Genomic DNA, 21,359 nt, shown 5'->3' with positions numbered 1-21,359 from the left:
ATAAATTACAAATATTCTATGAATATTTGAATTCTATGAATTCAAAATGTTCATTATTAATGAACTTTTCTGTAACTGATTTATCACTATTTAGAAAACTATATTTTTAGGGTATAGCTCTATATCTCTATAATCTTAATTTGGGTGACGGAGTGGCTATGCCCAAAGCTTACTCCTGGCAGGGATTAGGGGACCATAAGTAGTGCCAGGGACTAAGCCTGGTTCAGGCACATGCAAAACAAGCACCTTACCTGCTGTGCTTTCTTTCTACCCAGCCCCTCTTCTTTTTTTTTTTTTTGATTTTTGTTTTTTGTGTTTTGGTTTTTGGTTTTGGTTTTTGGGCCACACCTGGTGATGCTCAGGGCTTGCTCCTGGCTATATGCTTAGAAATCGATCCTGGCTTGGGGGACCATATGGGATGCTGGGGGATCAAACCACGGTCTGTTCTAGCTCAGCATGTGCAAGGCAGACACCCTATTATTTGTGCCACCACTCTGGCCCCTCTTTTCTTTCTTTTTTTTTATTGCCTTCCCAGCTCCTCTTTTCATCCCTTTATATCTTTAACTTTATTACATGATTTTTTTGTGAGATCACTATCTTCCTAGACCTCTTCTCTTTCCCTGATCTATCTCCATGTAAGTAAAGGCTAAACCAATGTTCCCTAGATGGTATAATTTATATTATTATAATGGAAAACAGTGGAACTTTCATCTTGTACTGAGTGAAAACTGTGGCTTCCTAGGGCATGCTCATTTATGTATAAGGAAAATAGTCAATATAATTTCAGGACTTGTGTCTTGGCCTCAAATATAAAATATAACTGGTATGAGATTACAACAGCAGTTTAACAATTGGTACCCCATTGGCAGCAAATTCCACTGTGATTACAACAACATTCACAATGTTAAACTTTTCCTTTTCTTCTGATCAACTCTTATCCAAAGATTGGCCTCTAAATATTGAAAATTTAGAAAAATCTTCTCTTGGGAAATACTAGGACCACTCTTAGCAGGGCAGAAGATAAAATGTGTTCTTAGATCAAGTGTCATTTTTGATAACTTTGGGATGGAATCTATGCACTTACTATATACTTAATAACATATAATAATTTTAATTGAAGCTGATTCATAAACCTAAGTGACCTAAACTATTTTAAAGGATTGTAGAGATAGTAAAACATGCAACCCAAAATCGATCCTTGCAAAGTGAGTGGTCCCCAAAGCACCACCAGGATTAATCCTGAGCACCCATGGATATTGTCCAAAAACAGACAAAATTTTAACATAGTATTTATGCAGAATGTCAGAAATCATAATAGGAAATATTATACCCATAAATTAGTTTTTTGTTTTGTATTTGAGCCACACCCAGTGGGTCATAGAAATTATGCTGGGCTCTGTGCTCAAGAATCTCTCCTGGCTGTGTTTGAGGGACCATACGGAGTACTGGGGATCAAACCCAGGTTGGCCATGTGTAAGGCAATTGCCCTCCCTGCTGTACTATCTCTCTAGCCACCAAGTAAGAAGACACTGGAAGGCAAAGTTTTCTTTCACTTTACTCATATACTTCATCTTACTAAGTTTCTGAGTATATTTAATATATTGTATGTATATATGCTAACATTTATGCAAGTATAATTGTATATTATGAACATAATTTAACATGCTGCATGCCCAGGTTATGCTAGTTCGCTAGCATCCATTACAGTACTTTAGTTACTTAAAATTATTCAATCTCATACATACTCTATTGTCACTCACTTATATATAAGCAAACTGAATTACAAAGTAAAGTTATAGAGCTGATAAGTCCTTAGGAACTTCTATTCACTTAGAAAATTTTGTGGTTTTGTTGTTGTTGTTTGCCACACAGATAGTACTCAAACTACTTCTGACTCAGAGATCACAGGCCTCTTCTGGTTTTGCTTGGGGGAACATAACGTGCTGGGGATTGAACTTGGGTTCCTTAAATAATCAAGAACACTCTTCTCCTCAAGCGCCCAAAGAACAAAACAAAACATAAAAATAAGTTCTATTTTAAACCTAAGCAGTATAAATTAAGAGCAGTTTCCTCAACCTCCCAAATCTTATTCGTTTAAATTAATCTTTGTTCTTAACAAATCTGCCTGCCTTTAGAAAGCTTAACACTTATTTTGCCTATACCACTAAAGCATATTCCACAAGGCAGACTGAACAGAATGAGAAAGACCATAGAATTGCCACTCAAATAGTTAACCCCAGATACACTGTGTCTTCACAAAACAAAAACAAAAACAAAACAACACCACATTAGAAATAAATGAAATAATAGTCATTGGTAACGATACTCAGAGTCATAGTTATGGTCATAGTCACTGCAAAAGCAATGTGAGTATTTTAAAGATGTGCAGATCATGAACAGAAATTTTGCTGACTAGATTATGCTTCTACTGAAATTTTTAAATATTCTGTTCATATTTATATTCCTACATGCCATGCAGTGTAAATATTGTGAAACTTTTAGGTAATTCTAAGAAATCTTAATTTTTTAACTTTGAAGTCAAGTTTTGGAGTAAATCAACTTTGAAATAAAAGATTTTTTTTGTACTTTATATTTGTGTCTGCTTACAATTGAAAAAAAATTCCCTTTAGAATATCAAAATAGGCTGAAGAGACAATGCAAGAGGATAAGGCAGTGGCCTTGTGCAAGGTTGACCCGCATTTGATCTCCACAACCCCACATGGTCAGAAGTAATCCCTGAGTACAAATTCAGGAATAAACTAGGAACACTACCAGGTGTGCCCCAAACAACAATAACAACAACAAAAGACAATCAAGATAATTACCTTGTTTTTATTTTTTATCAGACTTTAACCAAAATTCCTAACCAATAGACAAAGTCTCATTCAGTCAATGACTTAAATATTTTCTTGTCCAAATTTCTGGCAATGAAATGATTTTTTACGAAAGCAAAGATTCAGGTAATCTCTGTATCTTCATTGTTTGGAAGAGTAACTAACATAGTTTAGGACTCAGCAAAGAGTCTTAAGTAAATAAAGTAAGGCATTACAATAATGGTTATCTTGCTATCACTTAATATTAAGTGTTAACTTGACTATCTGCTAGTGCCAGATATTTGGCCAAACATATTTGTTACTGCAATAATACTTTCTATGCAATTACTATTTAAATGTAAGTTGAATAAGGAAAGTGACTCTCCATATAAAGTGAGTAGGTCTTACCTCATCGATTATAGGTCTCAGAATAAAAATATGAGGTTACCCAGAATAAAGAATTCTACCTCTCTCTTGCCTTTGAACTCAAAATTGAAACAATTCCTCCATGGTTCTCCAGCCTACTGTTCACCTGTGCAATTTTAGACATGTCACCCCCTCCCATTATCACATATGCATACTAATGATTTGGACTCTGCTTTTATGAAAACCTGACTAATATATGTTAACATTTATTTCTAAGATATGGCACAATATTTAGGAGTTCACCTAAGGTCATCTAAAAGGATAGTTTTGAATTTTCAATGTTTATCACTATAGGATTTTTACTTACTCTGAGAGTGTTCACGTGGAATCAAAATCCAGGCTCATCATGGTATTGCGCCCTTACCCAAGACTTCAAAGACACTGTTCTTGAATTCTGAAAGGAAAGATAAATGAGCATTCTTACCTCCTGTGAGCTTTCCTAGTAGCCAAACCACTAACTTGGGATTTCATAGTCCAGACCTATTGCATTCCACATGAAGGATATTTTGGCTGCATTGCAGTATCTCAAGCCAATTCCTCAATCATTTTCTTTTATAATCCAGTTTGTATGACTGTACCTGGATAATTTACCTTTTAATTTCCATATCAGCAGCCAATTATGTGAATTGCTTCACTTCAGCCAAAAGATTTAAGTCAATTTATAGCATTAACATTAACCGAAGCCAAAAAAAATCTCAATGAAGGCTTACTGGTTATATTTAATATTTAAAGAGTTACTTTATTAGGGATAAAAATAAAAGCACAGAATCATTTTGAAAATGAAAATAAGACAATGACTGAATACAGCAGAAAGTGTGATGGCTGATTGATGATGTATTTTTTCTTTTCAGTTGTCAAGAAAAAGTTTCTAAATTGAATGTATTTGTTAAATAGAAAAAAAAAATCCAGTGACCCATGGGGCAACTGCAATTGTTGGCAATTCCTTGTCTATTTTACAGAGAACCATAAAATTAAACTGAGAAGACCATATAAATATTGTGTCTTTATGGATATTAAACATAGACTTCAAAGAAATGAGCATGAACATGATTTTGAAATCTGATTGTGTGGTACACTGAGTAGATAACAGAGATGCAGATTGCTGTGTAGCCTATAGCAAGCCCAGGTTTGTGAGATAAAATTGTGGCAATTGAACTTTGGAGGTAATGAGATGAAAAAGAGAATTTAAGGGTAGAAAATAGCAAGAATAGTTGAGCTGTGGTGCTGAAAATCTAGGACCCCACAAAGAAGTTTCTAAGATCTTGCAGATAAAGAAGAAAAGTGAGCTCTGCTCCCAGATCCCACCTTGTGTCTAAAACAGAGAACTGGACTTTAAGCCTATTATACTTTGGTGACTAATTTAAGAGTTTATTTGAAAGAAAGTTTCTCTCAAGAAACATAATTAAAAACTGATGCTCTGAGGCCGAAGAGATAGCCTGGAGGTAAGGCGTTAGCTTTTTATGCGAAGGATGGTGGTTCGAATCCTGGTATTCCATATGGTCAGCTGTGCCTGCCAGGGGTGACTTCTGAGCATAGAGCCAGGAGTAACCCCTGAGCACTGCTGGGTGTGACCCAAAAAACAAAAAACAAAAAACAAAAAAACCAAAACTGATGCTCTAAGTTATATTTTCTTTCTTTGATTCTGATACATGGATACAGTAGGCATACTTAATTTGTTTACAAATATATATACGGCATATCTACACTAATAGTTGTGTACAAATGGTACATCAATTGCAATAAATTTGAGTGGTCAATGGATCACAACCTTATCACATAGAAATTAGTGTTTTATTGAAATTTAGGATTTGAATAAAGCAGAAATTTACCTTCAGCAACAGGTTCTGAAAATACAAATTGTATTTATTCTTTGTGTTCTCTATTAGGGGTTTAAGGACTTGTGAATTTATTTAGAGGAAGATTCATAAAATATCAACTTGTGTTAGCTGAAAGAAACACTGTTCTTAATATGAGTGTGTTCTCCACAAGCTCTCCAGTGTTCATATCACTAAGCAACTAAGTGTCCTGTGACAATGTGTGTGTGTAAGTAAAACAATCTCATGTTATACTCAGTGTGATATTCAACCTTTATATTCTTTCACCACTCCTCTTAAAGTATTTTTAAGTATGTGTATATATGTATACTCTCTCTCTCTTTCTGCAGGTTAGCATAATAAACTTCCAAAGAAGTCACATCTCAATCCTTAAAATTTATGATTATCTTACCTTATAATGACAAAGAAACTCTGCAGCTGTGATTAAGAATCCTAAAACTACATCAGAGAGATTGCTTAAAGGGCTGATAATGAACATGCATTATACACAGGTGGCTGCAGGGGTTTGATCCTCATTATGGCCCCCCAATACTCAACACTAGGAGACACCCTTGAACATAGAGCCAAGAATATCCTCTGAGCATCACCTAGTATGGTACCTCCCATTAAAAAAATAATGCTGAGATGGGATACAGTCCTATTATCTGAGTAGAACCAAAGTAATCTAAGGCTTTTTGATTTGTTTAGGTTTGTTTTATTTAGGGGCCACACCTGGCAGCTCTCAGGAGTTACCCTTGGCAGGCTAGGGGTCATAGGAAATACCGTGTGTCAAATCAGGGTTGGGTGACATGCAAGTCAGATGCCCTACCCACTGTGCTATCACTCAGGACCCATAAGACCTTTGAATTAGAGTAAAGCATAAAGGTCAAAGTGAAAGGGGAATTATATGAAATGCATTTCTGATTTTAAAATGGAAAAAGAAAACATGACCCCAGAAAAAGTGATAGCATTTAGAAACTAAAAAAAGGGAATAATACATTGAGTCTCTAAAAGGAAATGGAACCTTGCTGCTAGCCTAGTCTAGAAAGTCTTATCTTGTTCTTCCAACATTAAAACTATAAGGCAATAAATTAGAATCACTTAAAACTATTAAATTTCTGCTAATTGATTATAGCATTACTGAATACTAATAACACTTATAAAAATTGAAAATCTAGATAGAAGAATATCATTAAGTACTGACATAAATTATGTAGAAAGTTTATATGGTGCATGTATAGGTATCTGCAATATATTTTATGGAAACATATATTAAATGTGAAGTGTCAATAAAATTGTAGCTTTTCTATGTCTTAGGTCCTATTATTACATTCTTCTCAAGAGAAGAATATTTATTCTGAGATGTTTTTCAAAACATCTCAAAAGCAATATCAATTATTTACATAAGAATATTTTGTGTTCAAAGATATTTTATAGCATAGTTGGAACAAGTGAAAAGTAAAGTGTTTCTAAGATAAGGTATAAGAAAGATAGTGATTTTGTGTATTGTTTATACATGTCAAGAAGATATAGATTATCTAGTTATATCTTTAAGAAAATATTAAATAGAAAGAAACAAAATATTTATTTCTTAGTTGTATGTAAAACAAATTAGCAGCCTCAACATTTTATTCTATTATTAACTTATATTATTTTAGTCTCATGGAGATTCACTTATTCTGTGAGTTAATTTTCTTATATTTACTATAATTTTCAGAATATTTATTTAAATTTGGTTAATTACAGAGAAATAAAGAAGAGAAGAGTGGGCCGACCCTAGCTATGAGCATTTTGACACAGGTGCCATCTTAACCCACTACTGCTGCTGTCCAAGCCACCCTGCCCAGAAGAACTCACTGAACAGTATGACAACAGAGGTGAGTTGACCCCACATATGAAGGGAAGAGCCTGATTCCACATGCACATTTTGAGACAGGTGCCATCTTGACTCGCTACTGCTGCTGCCAGGAGTCGCCATGCCCAGAGGTGAACTCGGCTCCTCCACTCCACTTCATCGTTGCTCAGATCTCTTAATCAATAAACCCCAACACAGCATGTAGAAAGCACCACACTACAAGCGTAACAATGGAGAAACAAATTAGGCCTCCACCATGCATAGAGAATGAAGATGACAGCTCTGATGACCCAAAAAGTTCCATTCACTTATTTACACTCAGATAAAGAGTTTAGGGAAGCATTAAGGAGGATCATTAGAGAACTCAAGAAAGCATGGAACAAGCTGAAAGAACCAAAAAATAAGAATCAAGAGAATATGAAAATAGAAATGAAAAAGAAAACTCCAAACTAAAATTACTGAACTGAAAACCTTGGTAGTAAAATTAAAAAAAGTCACTGGAAAGCCTCTTCAACAGAGTAACAGTAACTGAGGACAGAATCAGTGAGGTGGAAGATGAGATGTATAACAACTTCATACAACAGAAGAGATTGGAAAAGAGCCTTAAAACAAACCATAAGACAATAAAAATATCCTCAAAGAATGTAAGCAGATGAAAATAGAAGTCTTTGGTAAACTCAACAGAAATAATCACTGGAGTCCCAGAGACTCAGGATGAAAAATCCCCATTAAGAATCAACAGTCAAGCACATCATTGCAGAGAAATTCCCAGAGATAAAGACTGCATGCAACCAACTCCTGCATGTCCAAAGAGTACCAGATAAAAGAGTTCCTAAGAAAAGCATCCTAAGACACATCCTAGTCACTGTGATGATCCCATAGAAAGGGATAGACTACTGAAAGCAGCAAGATCAAAAAGGGAAATTATATTCAAAGGAGCAGCCTTCAAATTTACAGCAGACCTGTCACAAGAAACCCTTAAGGCTTGAAGACAGTGGTAGGATATAGTGAAAAAAACTCAATGAAATGAATGCTTCACCTAGAATACTTCACCAAGCAAGAGTCACATTCAGATTTGAAAGAAGGATACATAGCTTCACATATAAACAATAGCTCGGAAACTTTACAGACTTAAACCAGGATCAAAAGATAAACTGAAAGGTCTACTTTAAGACAAAACGAAACAAGAAACCCATGAAATTTCTACATAAAGATGACACTAAATCCCATGACAATTATCTCTTTCAACATCAATGGACTAAAACACACGAGTGAATAGTCACAGAGTGGCAAAATGGATCAAAAAAGCTGAATCCAACATTTTGCTGCCTACAAGAAACACATTTAAATAGTCAGAACAAATATGGACTCAAAATCAAATATTGGAGAACAACTATCCAAACAACAACTCTCTTAAAAAAGTTGGGGTATCCATATTAAACATGTTAATAAATATTATTAAATATTAATTCATATTATTAAACAGTAATATCAGATGACACAAATTCACACTTAAAAAAGTTATAAGGGACAAAGATGAACATTTCATAATAAAAAATTTTGTAATAATACAACAGGAAGAAATAACACTCCTAAATATATATGCACCCAATGAAGGAACAGCAAAAAATTTAATACAATTGTTGACAAATCTGAAAGAAGAAATCAATAGAAACACAATTATAGTGGGGGATCACAAAACTTGATAGGTCAACCAGGCTGAAACATAACAAGAATATATATATATATATATATATATATATATATATATATATATATATATATACTCCAGGATAGACCACATGCTGACCTATAAAACACCTCCATAAAAATCAAGAGGATAAACATTGTACAGAATACCTTCTCAACACAATGCACTAAAATTAGAAGAGAACTACAGAAAGACCAGAGGTAAAACTTTAACACCAGGAAAATAAACAGAGCACTACTGAACAGCCAGAGATAAAGCAGAGATAAAATCAAAGAGGAAATCAAAAGATTCCTGAAAAATATGCACATGAAGACAAAAATTATTGGAATTTGTGGAACACAGCAAAAGTGATACTAAGAGGAAAATTTGTAGATTTGCAAGCACACATTAGGAAAGAAGGAACCTACATAACTAACATAATGACCCAGCTTATAAATTCTAAAAAGATCAACAAAATAAACCAAAAGTAGTTAGAAGGAAATAACAAAGCTTAGAGCAGAAATTAATGAAGTGGAAATCCAAAAAAAATTCAGGAAGGTCAATGAAAGCAAAAGTTGGTTCTTTGAATAAATAAGATTGATAATCCACTAGCAAAATTTACCAGAAAAGGGGGAGAGAGAAACTTAATAAACCAAATTAGAAATGAAAAGGGGGAGGGGCCAGAGCGGTGGCACAGCAGTAGGGCGTTTGCCTTGCATGCGGCTGACCTAGGATGGACCACAATTCAATCCCCTGGTATCCCACATGGTCCCCCAAGCCAAGAGCGATTTCTGAACGCACAGCAAGGAGTAAACTTCTGAGCATCACTAGGTGTGGCCCCAAAAACCGAAGAAAACAAAAAGAAAAAAAAAGAAATTAATTAAAAGGGGAGATTACTACAGATACTACAATAATTCAAAGTGCAACCAGAGACTATGTTAAGAAACTATGCAACTCCAAAATATACAAGGCACTGACAGAAATTTACAAGAAAAAAACATCCAATCCCATCAAAAAATGGGGAGAAGAAATGGACAGACACTTTGACAAAGAAGAAATACAAATGGCCCAAAGACACATGAAAAAATGCTCCACATCACTAATCATCAGGGAGATGCAAATCAAAACAACTATGAGGTACCACCTCACACCCCAGAGATTGGCACACATCACAAAGAATGAGAACAAGCAGTGTTGGCGGGGATGTGGAGAGAAAGGAACTCTTATCCACTGCTGGTGGGAATGCCGTCTAGTTCATATGGAAAGCAATATGGAGATTCCTCCAAAAACTGGAAATCGAGCTCCCATACGACCCAGCTATACCACTCCTAGGAATATATCCTAGGAATACAAAAATACAATACAAACATCCTTTCCTTACACCTTTATTCATTGCAGTACTATTTACCATAGCAAGACTCTGGAAACAGCCAAGATACCCTTCAACAGATGAATGGCTAAAGAAACTGTGGTACATATACACAATAGAATATTATGCAGCTGTCAGGACAGATGAAGTCATGAAATTTTCCTATACATGGATGTACATGGAATCTATTATGCTGAGTGAAGTAAGTAATAGAGAGAGAGAAAGACGCAGAATGGTCTCACTCATCTATGGGTATTAAGAAAAATGAAAGACATTCTTGCAATAATAACTTTCAGACACGAAAGAGAAAAGAGCTGGAAATAACAGCTCACCTCATGAAGCTCACCACAAACAGGGATGAGTTTAGTTAGAGAAATAACTAGGTTTTGAACTATCCTAATAATGAGAATGTACGAGGGAAATAGAAAGCCTGTCTAGAGTACAGGTGGGGGTTGGGTGGGGAGGAGGGAGATTTGGGACATTGGTGATGGGAATGTTGCACTGGTGATGGGTGGTGTTCTTTACATGACTGAAACCCAAACACAGTCATGTATGTAATAAAGTTGTTTAAATAAAAAAAATTAAAATAAAGATATGTAAGCCATTATAATCAAAATAAAAATTAAAAAAATAAAAACTTCAGATAAAAAAAGAGAGAAGCCAATAGAAATAGACCCCGTGAACTACCCACCTACCAAGAATTAAAAATAAATTCCTCGAGTAGTTTTTAAAAAGTCTGCAGGGCATATGGGCCAACATCCCTATACTGCTCTGAGTATCCGTCGGAGCATTTTGTCAGAGCATTTGTCAGAGCATTTTGAACTTTGGTTCCCACAGGACTTTCAGACCATGGTCAAAGTTTGCTTGACCCTTTCCCAAAACATGCAATGGTGAATGTGGCTAAGTGATGAGGCAAAAGCTAAATGATTCAACTTGGGGAAATCTGGCAGGACACTATGCAGAATCAAAACCACCCTTGATATGTTGTTAGGAGAAGAATACCAAAAATCAAATCTGCAGGCCACCATATCCTGCATAATCCTAAATTATATTAGGAATATTGCTCTATATCTGCATGGGAGAATAGATGCGGACTCTGAGTTTAAAGGTAGCTTTGCCAAGGTCTTCCAGGGAGTATCTGAGCCATTTGTTCAATTCGTTGGCAAGCAGTTTGAGGCAGTACAAAGACAATTTAAGGGTAAAGAGGTCCAGGATCATTTTATAAAGCAACATACATTTTCTATTAGGCTATTTTAAGACCAATAAGGGAGAGAGAAGAAAAAAAAAAAGAAACTGCAAAAAATGCAAACAAATAAAAAACAACAAGGAAACCTGGAAGAAATAAATTATTGAATGGTTGAACCAGGATGATCTATCAATCTTCCACAGTTAACCAGTATGACAGTATGATCTTTCATATCTATACAGACCTATCTCTATTGAGAAAATTAATATGGTAATAAAAAGTGTTTCCCAAAGAGGATCAAAGTTACCATGCCGAAGCAAGCAGATAAAAGTCCCAAGATGTCTGCCCTGCTTCAGAGACTGACAATGTTAAAGAATGAGAGAAGTAGAATGCCTGTCGCGAATACAGGTAGGGGTGAGGGAGAAGAGGGGACATTGGTGGTGGGAATGTTGCACTGGTGTAGGGGAGTAGTCTGTTTATAACTGAAACCCAACTACAAGCATGCTTGTAATCATGGTGCTTAAATATTTATAATAAGAGAGAAAATAAAGAAAAATGTCCATATATTGACTACATTAGCACTAAAGATGTCTGTACAACAGTAAATAAAGCTGTTAGTCACACACACACATACATACATACACACACACACACACACACACACACACACACACATAGTGTTCCCAAAAACAAAAGCCCAAGCCCAGATTGATTCATTAGTAAATAATTTCAAGCTTTTAAGGAGAACCTAATACCAATTATTTTCAGGCTCTTTCAGAATAATGAATGCTCATGAATAGCTAAAGGACCCCTTAGGAAAAAGAATATGGGAGGTACCACTTTCCCCAACTTTAAATTGTATGATAAAACAAAATTTATTAAAATAGCATGGTATTGAAATAAAGACAGACCCTCAGGTCAATGGAATAAACTCGAATACTCAGAGAATGTTCCCAAACATACAATCAATTAATCTTTGATAAAGGGGCAAAAAAGCAAAAAGGAATAAGGAAAACCTCTTCAATAGTGGTGTTAGACAGTTGGTCAACCACATGCCAAAAAGTGAACTTTGGCCTCCACTTAACACCATGTACAAAGGTCAAATCCAAATGAATTAAAGACCTTGAACCCAGACTAAGAACTAAGATATATAGACGAATATGTAGGTAAAACACTCCATGACATTGAGACTAAAAGCATTTTCAAGGAGGAAACACCACTGTCAAACAATTGGAAGCAGAGGTAAACAAATGGGACTACATTAAACTGAGAAGCTTCTGCACCTCCAAGAAAACAGTGACTAGAATACAAAGGCCACCCACAGAATGGGAGAAACTATTCACCCAATAGCATCAGATAAGGGGCTGCTATTAACTAAGCTATACAAGTTTCTGTCAGAAATTAAAAAGAAAAGCACCTCTAACCCCATCAAAAATGCAGAGAAGAAATGAACAGACACTTCCTCAAAGAAAAAATGCAAATGGCCCAAAAGCAAATACAAAAATGCTCCACATCACTAATCATCAGGGAGATGCAAATCAAAACAACATTGAGGTAGCATCTCACACTACAGATACTAGCACACATCACAATGAACACGAAAAATCAGTGCTGGTGGGGATGTAGAGAGAAAGTAATTCTCATCCACTGCAGGCAGGAATGCAGTCTAGTCCAGCTTTTCTGGAAAACAATATGAAGTTTTCTTAAAAAACTGAAAATTGTACCCCTATATGATCCAGCTATACCACTCCTAGGGCTCTGCCCTAGGAAAAAAGAAACAATTACAAAAGTGTTTTCTGCATGTCTACGTTCATTGCAACTCTATTTACAATAGCCAGAATCTGGAAACAACCCAGATGCCTGACAACATATGAGTGGCTAAAGAAACTATGGTACATATACATAATGGAATGCTATGTAACTATCAGAAAAAATGAAGTCATGAAATTTCCAATACGTGGATGTACATGGAACCTATTATGATGAATACAATGAGTGGAGGGAGAGATAGACACATAATGTCTCACTCATCTGTGGGATTTAAGAAAAATAAAATACAGTATGACAATAATACAGAGACAATAGAGATGAGGTTTGGAAGGAACAGTCCATGATACGGAGCTTACCACAAATATCGGTCAGTGCAGTTAGATAAATAACTACAATTATCATAGTAGTGAGTGAGAGAAATAGAATGCCCATCCCAAGACAGGCATTCAGGCAGTGGAATAGGGAACATTTGTGGTGAGAAAAGTTACACTGCTGTAGGGAGTTATACTTTGTATGACTAAAATCCAACTACAAACATGTTTGTTACTGTGGTTCCTAAATAAAGATATTTAAAATATGAGAAGTATGGAAGAAAATGAAAGAAAAGTAAATATGAAAGTTAAACATTTGGGCTTAGTATATTTCACTAGTAGTGACAATGTCATTAATTCATTAGTAATTAAATTCAGATGTTTTCCAATACTCATATAACATATCTTTCCTCCCTTTTAAAAATAAACAAATTTTGTTTGTTTGTTTGGGAGCCACACCCAGCAGAGTTCAGAGGTTACTTTTGGAGCTGCACTCAGGAATTACTTCTGGCAGTGTTTGGGGACCATATGTGATACAGAGGTTTGAACCCAAGTTGGCCATGTGCAAGGCATGTGTACTAATGCTCCATCCCCGTAAATAAATATTGTAATTGAATCATGACGAGATAAAGAGTTACAAAATTTTTATGACTTTCAGTCATACAATGTCTAACACCTGTTCCCTTACCAGTGCATGTTTCCAGCCACCAGTACTCCTCAGTTTCCCTCCGGCCTCCTCAGCCCATCCTCTCTTCTGCTTGGCTCTGTGACATTTTTCTTCTATTATGCATATCTCTTTACTCCCTTTAAGCAACCAGTTCTTATCCAGAGAGACAATTTCCAATGATCACCCATCCTCTTTTAGTAGTTTGGTCTCTAATATCTTGAAAACTTAACTATGAAAAGCTCATTTATAAACTAGGTACACTAGCAGATATTCCCCATAGCAGAGACAATAGGAGCACCATGTATTTTGTGCAGCTATTACTGTAAGCCTAACTGGACAACTCCTGAGGATTCCCACAAGTAACCTAAAATATTTATGTAACCTAAGATATTCAAGCAAACCTAAGATATTTAAGTAACTTTAGTATATTTTATTTCGAAATATTAGTAGTGTCTCACACAGCTACTATGTTGACTTCCAACACAATAAAAGAATGAGTTATTTAAGATCTAACATGGCCTAGAAACAGTTTTTTTCTCACTTCCCAGCTTTTCCCAATTCATTGACACCTAGTAGAAAGCCTGTCTAGAGTACAGGTGGGAGAGGGATGAGGAGGAGGGAGACTTGGGACATTGGTGATGGAAATGTTGCACTGGAGAAGGGGGTGTTCTTTACATGACTGAAACCCAACTACAATCATACTTGTAATCAAGGTGTTTAAATAAAGATATTAAAAAATACACCCCCCCAAAAAAATATAACCACTCCCCACCCCCTTCAAATAAAAAAAAATACCTACAACCTCTCTTTGGGCACTTTTTCCCTTGGTGTGCAGGATACTACAGGTTCCAGCTCTTGCTCCTGACTTCCAGGATATTTATTTTGCTTCTCTTACTGATTCCTTCTCATCTCACCAACCTCTGAATGATGAAGTATCCCAGGACTGTGCTTTTATCTTGGTTCTTTGTCTATACTCTCAACTATAATGCTTTTTGCACATATCAAGACCTAAATTAAACTCATAAACTGATTATTTCTAGATTTATAACTCTAGCCTGGAACGTTCCCCTGAGCTCTCCATGCTATCAAATGATCTCTATATTATCTTTTATTGTAGGGGGACGACTAAGAGATATATAAAAATTTGCTAGTCAAACAAAACCATTACTTTTTTCCTTCCATCACAAGGCCCCAGCTTTCTATTATCCCTGTTGTCATAAATAGCAATACCAATTTCTCAAATCAAAAAATTTTCAATTATTTTATTGTTTATTCTTTCCCTGCATCTCAGGAACTTCACATACATAGGCAAATGATTTTAAGTTACATGTTTAGAACATAACCTGGATCTTCCCTCTCAGCATCTCCAACTCACTTTCTCACTTGAGTTTTATATTGTTCTGTTTTGCATTAATTTTTAGGGGGAAGAGATGCACAGAGGGTAAACTGTTGCCTTGCACACAGCTGATCCAGGTTCAATCACCAGCACCATAGATTGTCCTCCAACCCCTCCTCAAGGAGTGCTCCCTGAGTTTAGGACCAAGAGTATGCCCCAAGTACCATCTGGTGTATCCCAAAACACAAAACAAAACTTTTGTTTAATTTAGTCACCACAGTTTAAAGTACTATTCATGTTAAAGTTTCAGAAATATTACATTCATTTTCATGCTTTCCCCCAGAATGCCAGCTTCTTATCACCTTTATTTCCTTTTCTATCCCTCTAGGCCCCTGAAATTTCCTTAACCCTACCAAGCATACTCATGTTATCTCTCCATAAAGTTAAAATCAGTTCTATATCAGTTATCAGGTTTAATCTATCCGTTATTCCCTTATGTTTCTTCTCATCCCACATATAAGAGAGATCAATTAGTGTCAGTCGCTTTCTTTCTAATTTCACTCATGGCAACAATTTGTCATGTTTATAGCTCAACAACAGTGTAGATACACAGCAGAATACTCCTCACCTGTATTTTTTATTTTTGGACCACATCGGCAGCGCTCAGGGGTTACTCCTTGCTTTGTGCTCAGAAATTTCTCCTGGGCATCAAACCCAGGTTGGCTGCATGCAAGGCAAACACCCTACCTGCTGTTATATTGCTTTGGCTCACCTGCATTTTTGTAGCCTCTTTTCTGGTGTGTCTGCTCCCTAGCATGGAAAGGGTTCTTTTAAACTTAGGTAATATATGCCTTCTCTGCTGAAAATTACTCTAAAGGTTCCCAAACTAAATGTCCATCCTTACAATAACCCAAAGACCCTGGTGGTATGTTCTACTCTTTCTTCTTAGTTTTGACTTTCTCCTCTCCAAGCTAATCTAATTCCTTTTTTGGAGTCACATTCATCCCTCAAAGCATTTGCATGTGCCAATTCTCTGCCTAGAGGTATTTCCTGAACTGTACATTACTTACTCCTGTCTTTTCAGAACTTTGTTCCTATGTCACTAACTCCAAGATCCCTTCTACCCATTAGAGTTCACAGCTGCTTCTATACCAAGAACTTACTCTCTTCTTTCTTGACTTTATTTTATTCCAGAGCATTCTCTAACATTTACTTTTTTGTTTTACTTGATCTTCTCCAGTTGAAAAATAATTAAATTAAAATAAAAGTCCACAATATTTTGCTCTGATTTCTCCTAGAATGATGTCTGGCATATTCTGAGTGTTCCATATATTGTTGATGGTTGAATGAGTTGAACAAAAGCACAAAAGTATTTCCTTGATACCTTACCAATAGAAACTGGGGCAGATAGTGTTACCTCTCTGTTCAAAAGAGTTCAGTGTTTGTCATGGCTGAATTCATGTTAAAAGACCACTCAGGTTTTCCTCTCCAGGCTCCAGCTAGCCTTCAGCCAAGAAGGGAAGCCTATGCTTTATGGTTCATACCATGGAAGGATGGTGTCCAGAGATGGGACAGAAAGTGGAAGAAAGGAGCAATAGGCAAGCAGAAGAAAACTGGGCCAGTTTTCCCTCTGTGCGTGTAGACAGTACACTGCAGAGGCTACTAAGACAGCCTGGAAGCTCTTTCTAGAAGAGCTTTATTTTAGCTGAGTAGCCAAGCGTAATCTGAATAAAAGAAATAAGGCAAGTTATTCAGTTTCTAATTGCTATTTGCACAACTTTTCCTAATTGCGTTTTCCATAGACCATTTGTGCCAAAATGAACATTCAAGTAATGATGCTGGCAAGACAGTTCGTTAAACACTGACACCTAGTGAATGTTACTATACAGACCTTGTTCTGGGACTTGTTTTGGGTCCAAGAAATTCCACAGGCATTCAATTTAGGAGGCAGTCAAATCTCATTCACCTCCTTGTAGTATTAGACTTGGCAGAGTTGGACTCCAGAGCGGCGCTCCTGCTCATTACAGGGCCCTAGTGCACGAGAGAGGGTGTGCCCTTGGAATGCCAGGAAAATTGCAATCTAAGAAAATCAGCCAGGGGAGAAGAATGCCTGCAAAATGACCTAGAGAGCCTCACAAGTTAAAAAAACAAAAGATGCGTTTTTGTCAACCTCCTGGGCATGTGTTCAGCACCCACTTCTGCTCCTTGAGTAATCCGTGAGAGGGCTTGGCTCTGGAAGTCCCCACCAAGTTCCTGCTGGGCCTATTCTGAGACAAGAGTGACTTAAAGGCTGAGAAATGCTACTTGAGAGGATCTCTGTGCCAACTGGGGCAAACCACAAGAGGTCTTTTAAATCCATAGAAAGAATAGGGGTGATGGACTTAAAAACACAAGATAAGGAACCTATGGTGGGTGTGCCTGAGAATGGCATTTTACTTGTTATGAACCTCTGCAGTTTTTCTTTACAAGAGCTCTCCAGGGACCATGTTGTGAGGAGCAGTAACTGAAATCTTGGATAAGAGCCTCCTACATTGCAGGATCCTTCACTTTTCTTTCAGCTTCCTTGGAATCATAGCCCTGGGCTAGACCAAGCTGAAAACCAGGTGTGCCATTGAAGTCTGTGTTTTATCCTTCCCTGTCTCTACTCTGCCTAGGTTGCAAGTGTGTGCTTTTGGATGGAAAATACATGGAGCAGAGTGAATCTGCCACCAACTCTCATTACCCTTTAGAGAATCTACATTAAATCTGGCCAGAAAATGAAGAATGAGCTTGGCTCCCAACCTGTAGCCATGCTTGCTTACAAGGAGCTATATGCTCTCAAAGTATGTATCTCATATATCTCAAAACTGCCAAGAGTGAGTCCTGAGCACAGAACCAGGAGTAAGCCCTGAATATTTCCAGGTCTGACTGGCCCAAGAATAAAAAATGTTTTTTGTTATTGTTTTCTATTTTTTCATGGTTAGAATCTTATGGCAATAACCTAGGTTCCTTATATTTACCCAAAGATTAGAACTTTATTCATACAATGTGAGTGCCTATTAGAGGCAAAAATAAGCTCAATGTTTTGGTCCCTTAGATCATTGATAAAAGTCATTATTGTATTTTTTTGTAATTTAATGGGTCATTGTTGACAATTTATAACATAGTTGACATAGTTGATAGTCATGTCATCTTATATGCATTATTATAGAAAATAGTGATTTATAAATCCTCTGTAATAATTAGCTACTAGAGCTTTTCTAGGTGAAGTACATTTCTCCTCACTCTAAATTCAGGGATAGTTCTCTTTTGTTATTATTAGAATACATTTCAGTCATAACAAAAACTTAGAAAGATAGGATCTTGTACCTATCTATCCAAAATCATGAAAAATACAAATCCCCCTGGGGTAAAACTAGTTAATAAAACTACGCTGACTTTCATATGTTTGCTAAGTGCTTGTCTTTTTAACATTTAATCTTAAGTATGTTGTTCTTGCATAAATATGCCTTGAATTCATCTGAATTACATTAGACTTTTCCCTACTGTAGTACTTTATGTTTTCTTCTGACAGTACTATACTTGGAGGACCATGTGGTACTAGGAACTGAAGCCTGCATGCTAAGTCCAGTAGATTCTGTCTGTCTGTCTGTCTCTCTCTCTTTATCTCTATCTATCTCTCTCTGTCTCCCTCTGTACAACTCTTTTCTATTTATTGTTTTCTTTAAAATGTTTGTTTCAGTTGATGATGATTTTATGTCTTTATGCTTTACTATCCTTTATTGCTATTTGATTATATGTTTTATTTATCTTTATTATTGGCTACTTTTAAAAGTTTTCTACTTATATAGTTAAAAAAGCCCATTAATTATTATTCAAAGTTAAACCTTTACTGTTCCCAGAAAATAACTTTTAGCGTTTAGTATTTTAACAAGAGATATTATTTCCGATAAGTTATTTCCTAAATCAACTTACTAATTTTTTCTTAGTAATGGTATTTGTCATAAAAATTAATCATTACTTTTCTTCTGCATTTTTGATTTTTAGTCTTTTCTAAGAAATTTGTCTTTTTTACCTGACTCCTATTAATATTGTATAGCAACAGAATTTAGCATCTGTGTGTTATTTACCTTGCTTGTGATTTGGTAGATTACATGAATCTGAGGGCTCAGGAATTTTACTGCTCTGGAAAATATTTTTATTCTATTGAATATATTTTTGAGACAAATAAGAAAAAACATAAATAAAATCACAGGCCATCATCTTTTAAGGTTTTTTTTTCATTTCTCATCTCTACTGCTTCTTAAAATTGAATGAGAGACATTGATATTTCTCATTAATTTCTTCACATTTACTAAATTTGTGGCCTGTATTTCACTTTTTCTTTTATATGCTACATTTTAGGTAACAATAATTTAGTTTATTATTTATCCTCCTAGTTATCTAGTTATTTCTGATATTTTGTATTTCTTTTTTTCTTTTTTGGTTTTTGGGCCACACCCGGCGGTGCTCAGGGGTTACTCCTGGCTGTCTGCTCAGAAATAGCTCCTGGCAGGCACGAGGGACCATATCGGACACCAGGATTCGAACCAACCACCTTTGGTCCTGGATCGTCTGCTTGCAAGGCAAACGCTGCTGTGCTATCTCTCCGGGCCCCGATATTTTGTATTTCATTTTCACTGATTATTTTTTTTTTGTTTCTTGATTGTTTTAATAAGCAAATAGCTTCATTTTTTTTTATTTTATAGAAATTGTAGGGGCCGGGAAGGTGGCGCTAGAGGTAAGCACTAGCGTAGGAGAGACTGCGGTTTGATCCCCCGGCATCCCATATGGTCCCCCAAGCCAGGAGCAACTTCTGAGCGCATAGCCAGGAGTAACACCTGAGCGTCAAACGGGTGTGGCCCAAAAACCAAAAAAAAAAAAAAAAAGAAATTGTATTTTATTTTTTTCAGATATGTGCTTTAATTTGTCATAATTTTCTGTTTTTATTTTATTTCTTTACATATAAAATTTAAGTACTGTTTACTGAGGTTTTATAGTTTATTTTGGAGTGTAAATATTCTGTTATGTTTAGTAATTTGGTAATCATAGCAAATATGCTCTTGTGCATTAAAGTTTTGAGCAGCATATTTTGTTGAGGAAACAAGAAACTATTTAATTAAACATGGGGGGACTGGATTGAGAATATGAGTTAGTGTATGCTTTCTTCTCTGCAAGACTTACTAGATGAGATACCATAAATCCTCTCAGGTGAATATTCTGACATCTGTATCCAAAGGCCATCAAGGATTATATATTTGTTTAAATACCAGCTTGACAGCGTACATTTTTTGACAGTATACATTTGACTACAAATTCTTAGAGATCTTTTACACAGATCTGTTTATTTTCTATCCCAACTTTTGCATAACTCCATAAACCTAAGAGATAAATTTTGCCCCTAAATTTTACTTTTAATGACAATTTGATCTTTGATGTTCCTTGGTTTATGGAAGATTTTTAATCACTTCCTCACCTCATACCTTCTCAATGTTGCTCTACAATGCCTTGATGGCCATTATAAACCTAAGCTCCTTTACATAGTCTGCTGTTATCTTGACTTTTACCTTTGTATGTCTTCCTAAGTGTTCAAATACACTTAGGTTTTAAAGTATGCTATCACATTCTCCAAAAAAAGAAAAAGGAGACAATTATAATTTCTAATTGGAAGAAAAAGGTGATAGTACACTTATCTTTCATATGCTCAACTATATGGGTTTGGCTCCACGTGGTCCCTGAACCCTGCAATGAGAGTGATTCCTGAGTGCAAAGCCAGGAATAAGCCCTGAGCACCACCAGATGTGATGCTCAAACAAACAAACAAACAAAACAAAACCCCCACACCCAAAACAGAAAACAGCCAAAACCAAAACCAACCAACCAACCAACCAAAAAAAAAAAAAAAAAAAAGCACCCAGAAAATAATATATTGGAGAAAAGACAGTGAAAAAAATGGAGTACTTATTCATTGCTGGTGGGAATATAAAATGGTATAGATATTATGGAAAATATATATTTCCTCAAAAATTTAAATATACAATGTCATTATGATTTAATGATTCCTATTTTGAGGATCAATCAAATGAAAACAGATGCTTAAACAG

Source organism: Suncus etruscus, chromosome 14 (assembly GCF_024139225.1).
Source record: "Suncus etruscus isolate mSunEtr1 chromosome 14, mSunEtr1.pri.cur, whole genome shotgun sequence".
NCBI classification, from domain to species: domain Eukaryota; kingdom Metazoa; phylum Chordata; class Mammalia; order Eulipotyphla; family Soricidae; genus Suncus; species Suncus etruscus.
The sequence above is the reverse complement of the archived record's forward strand: the minus strand, read 5'-3'. Positions refer to the sequence as shown.